The sequence below is a fragment of the Capsicum annuum genome, chromosome 11, assembly GCF_002878395.1.
Source record: "Capsicum annuum cultivar UCD-10X-F1 chromosome 11, UCD10Xv1.1, whole genome shotgun sequence".
In the NCBI taxonomy this organism is placed as follows: domain Eukaryota; kingdom Viridiplantae; phylum Streptophyta; class Magnoliopsida; order Solanales; family Solanaceae; genus Capsicum; species Capsicum annuum.
Window position 1 is genome coordinate 94089291 of NC_061121.1, and position 4905 is coordinate 94094195.

Genomic DNA, 4905 nt, shown 5'->3' on the forward strand with positions numbered 1-4905 from the left:
AATATATTAGAAAAACTAGAGAAAATCAAGATAATCTAAATAAAGAAATTAATTAAAAAAACCAAATTAGAAAAATAATGGAGAATCTAAAAGAAAAATTAATATGAATAGAAGAAACCTTAGAAAATTTAGAAAAAAGTACATGTGATAGTTTATATAATTTAAAAAACCTTACTACGAGAAGAACAACACAAGATAATAAATAACATTGAAAATCTAGAATTAGATATACATTACAGTACAGTTAGGATAAATTATTATACAGAAATTTATAACTCTACAATTACTAAGGATAAAATAATAAACCAAATAAATTAATGAATACATCTTACGAAAAAAGTAAATCATTAAAAGATATTGAAACAAAATTTAAGAAATATCCACACACACAAAGAAAAATAAATTCACTAGATACCTAATAAATCTATTTCATACGTCACGTCAACACTCCTTTCTTTTTTCTTTCCTCTTTTCTCTTATCCTAAATCTACAACCATCGTTGTCACATCTTTGTACCAGCGAGACCCTCCTTTCTCTTCTCGTCCTTCTTTCGCCCGTGGTTCTATGGTGGCAGAGGAACTAGACCCCTATTGGTGCAAACCTCGAACACATCCGCAAGCAAACAATCCTATTCGCCAAGAAACTAAGAAAGGAGTTCGAATCCGTAATTTGGAGTCTGACAACGTTCAAGAACTCTAAAAAAGGTGGTTTTTTAATTCTTCAAAAAAATTTGAAATCAGTTTCCCTCCTTTGATTTGACCGTTAGATTCCTCAAAGATTTTGTCATTTCAAATCCGGACTTTAAAGTCCGGAATTGCCTATAAATACCAACATTTTCACTCTTTAAGGGGGGGTATTTTTGGGCATCCAAAAATAGAAGGGAAAATTAAAAAAAATCACTCTCACCTTTGAAATTTGGTCGTTTTTCCTTGATTTGAGTTGAGTTTTGAAATGGCGTTCAGGAGAAAATTCTCGACGCGAAAAACCCCCGTTTGCTGAACAAAATAAGGCGATCCATATCCTCTATGTTACATATCTTTTCATATTTTATCTCCAGAAAATTGAGTTTGAAATTATTTTCCTCCTTATTTGGATTTGAGGCTCTTAGAGGTAAGAATTACTCTATTTTCTTTGCTTCTCATGTTTGAATGTGTTTATGTGAATATGTGTGTGTATTTTATTTTGATGTTGCTGGTGTAAGTGTTCTTCCGCAAATCAAGATCAAGAAAATTATTTCATCTTTATCTTCCCTTTCATTGATATGTATATGACTGTGCTGCGCCTGAAAATATAAAATAACATAAAAATCCTCTTCCTTCCTCAGTGTTCTATTTCTTTAACATGTCCACGTATGCGTTATTTTTATATGACATGTGTATGACAAGGTTGTTTAACATTATTTTTAGAGCTGCTAAGATGCTTGAAGCATGGAGGTGGAATACGATGATTTCAGTGTATAAGAATAAGGTAGACATTCAGAGTTGTAACAACTATAGAAATATTAAGTTGTTGAGTCATACTCTGATGGTTTGGGAAAGGGTGGTAGAGTTGAGATGAGGATGATCGTAACGATCTGTGAGAATTAGTTCGGTTTCATGTCTGGTCGCTCTACCACTGAGGCCATTCACCTTGTGAGGAGATTAGTGGAGAAGTTTTGAGAGAGGAAGAAGGACTTGCACATGATGTTTATTGATCTAGAGAAAGCATATGACAGAGTTCCCAGGGAGATTATGTGGCTAGAGAGGTGTCTGTGGCGTACACTAGATCGATTCAGGATATGTATGATGGTGCGAAGACTCGTGTGAGGACGGTAGGTGGAGATTCGGAGCACTTTACAGTTTTGATAGGGTTGTACCAGGGATCGACTCTTAGCCCGTTTCTATTTGCATTGGTGATGGATGTTTTGACGCGACATATTCAAGGGGAGGTGTCTTGGTGTATGTTATTTGCAGATGATGTGGTTCTGATCTACGAGACTTGGGATGGAGTTAATGATAAGTTGGAGATTTGGAGACAAACGCTTGAATCTAAAGGTTTTCAGTTAAATAGAACTAAGATGGAGTACTTGGAGTGTAAGTTCAGTGATATGTCGCAAGAAGATGAAGTAGTTGTGAAGCTAAACTCTCAGGCCATCCAGAAGAGGGAGAGTTTCAAGTATCTGGGGTCCATAATTCAGGGTAATGGTGAGATTGACGAGGAGGTCACGCATCGTATTGGGGCAGGGTGGTTGAAGTGGAGGCTCGCTTCGGGAGTCCTTTGTGATAAGAAGGTGTCCCCGAAACTTAAAAGTAAGTTCTACAGAGTGGTAGTCCGGACGGTTATGTTGTTTGGAGCGGAGTGTTAGCCAGTTAAGAACTCCCACATCTAAAAGGTGAAAGTGGCAGAGATGCGAATGTTGTGATGGATGTGTGGACATACCAGGAAAGATAGGGTGAAGAATGAGATTATTTGGGAGAAGGTGGGAGTTGCCTCGGTGGAGTATAAGTTGCGAGAAGTGAGGCTACGTTGGTTCGGGCATGTGATGAGGAGGGGTCCTGATGATCCAGTGCGGAGGTGTGAGACTATGGATGGTTTTAAGCGGGCTAGAGGTAGACCGAAGAAATATTGGAGGGAGCTGATTAGGCATGATATGGAGCAATTGCAGCTTACAGTGGACATGATCTTTGATAGGAAGGTGTGGAGCATGCGGATTAGGGTGGAGGGTTAGGGGGTAGGAGCGCGACGGTAGTAATAGGGCAGTGCTCCTTTGGGTCTGGAGTTTCTGGTCTGTAGTGTTGTGGCTGTAGTTTTTGGGGCTAGTGGTGTTGGCTTTTTTGCATCTAGTACTAGTTTATTATGCACTTATCTTTTGTGTTTGTTATACTGTTAGTTTGTTTTGTGTACCATACTAGTTTATATGCGCTTACTTTTTGTATTGGTTATACTGTTATTAGTCCTAAGTCGGGGGTCTATCGGAAACAACCTCTTTACTTTTCTTGAGGTAGTGGTATGGTCTGCGTACACCCTCCCCAGACCCCACTAGGTGGGAATACACTGGGTATGTTGTTGTTGTCTACGTATGCGTTATTAAAATTCTGCTTGTATACATGCCAAGTATCTTTAGCCTATTTGCCTAATTAATGATATATGGATGTGTTTCTTTGTTATTTTGAACTTGTTATTCTATGCGAGTGTCTTCTCCTTTGAATATATGATGCACAGGTGATTCTGAGTATCTAAATCAGTGTTTAAAACTAGTAGCTTTATCCCCGCCCCTTTCTCTACTTGTTTTCGTTCCTTATACCAAAGGTGCCTGTTTAGTCGATTCTTGTCGTCAAGATTGGCATAAGACAGACTCTGACTTCCTGTAAGTATTATGTTTGATTAACTAATATTTATCATTTTATTAAAGTTTGGATATATTTCTTTTCTGAAGATTCTTCGAATGAATCCCTGCGAACTCCCTCTCTTGCATGCACTAATTTTAGCCAGCATATCGGGAAAAACACTCCTTCACTTTAAACTATGCATATTTTAGCGTTTAACACTTTTGTGAAGAACATGGAACATTTTTCCTTTTATGTTTATCAAATGGCCATGTTTGTGTCTTACTAGTTGCCATGCTTTTCTTTCGAGCAAAAGATTTCTTATAAAGAAAGTGTCGTCATTTTAACTAAGCCTTGATCTATTATCTTTGGACTCCATTAATCCATAAAAATATAAATGTCTTCAAGTGGCAAGTTAGAATATACAGAAAGGGAAGTGATAATTAGTTTGGCTTAGCTCTATAATATTTTCCAGATTTGTGAGTGAGTTGGTCTTTTAAATTTCCAAATTTATTTGAATTGCAGCATGACATTGAAGTATTCTTTCAAAATCTATGGAAGGTTCATTTGAATTTATAGCTATCTGGGTAAGATTGTGGTTGAGCTAGCCGATTTTTATTTTGTTTTCTCTTGTCCCGGGAATGAATCTTTAGGAATCTTCCAATTAAAATACTAAGTTTTGTCGCTTGCATCTTTTCAAGTGTTTGCTTGCTTATGTTATTAAGATGTCATACATCTCTTTATCATCCATGAATGTGTCGTTTGAAAATTGAAATGAGCTCTCATGTTTCCGCCGGGTGTTCAATTATAGGTTGTAGAGCTCTTTGCTTTTTTCATTTTTTCAAACATGAATAGTCTAATCAAGTATTCTCGTCACCTATTCTACCCCCTTCACCATGTTAAATGTGTTGAAACTAATCAACATGAAGTTCCATTAAGGAAGAGACTTGACGAGTTATTTTCTTTTATTTTGGTAAAGATGTGTCATTTGCAGGTGCATGTTTGTGGTAGTTAGGCTGTACTCTTCTCATTTTTTTAACCTGAAATTTGATTCATTAGTTCTGCACGTTTTTTCTTGTTTGCCACATTTGCAGTAGGTCATCTAACTTGCTAAGTTCCGAGTTTGAATTTATTTCTTGTGTCTACTCTTCAAACTGGAAACTTTAAATTATTTTATGGTCTCAGATTATGTATCATCTTAAGACGTTACTTATTTACATTATTTAAGCCCAAGTCTCTAATCTTTATTTCTTTCATTTTACATGTACACCCGGGAGCGCATTTGGAGCCATGGTTCGACTCCATCTCTGTCTAATTCAGAGGAGCAACTAATAGCTATTTGTATGTGTTCATGTCCAGCCCAGCCTGTTCACGTCAAAAGGGTCCAACGTTCCTCTTTCTTCTCTTGGAATCTACTACTCCTATTAGTATTGCTTCGACCAATATTATATCAATCAAAACAAATGTTCTCTCATATTTTGTTGCTTATGTGTTATTTATATTTTGTATATGTCACTTCGGCACAGGTGATGGTAAAACAGATATTCACTTCTCTCCATTCCCTTTTTGATACCAAAAATACTATAGCCTCTCCGCTTTC

The 4905-nt window shown here is 36.8% G+C and overlaps 1 long non-coding RNA gene across 1 annotated transcript; it reads left to right on the top strand.

Annotated features, from left to right (window-relative positions):
- Positions 1-447: 447 nt before the first annotated feature.
- Positions 448-4861, top strand: LOC107848537. The gene is made up of 2 exons (XR_007046721.1): positions 448-704; positions 3831-4861. It is a non-coding gene; the product is annotated as an uncharacterized LOC107848537 (long non-coding RNA).
- Positions 4862-4905: the final 44 nt, after the last annotated feature.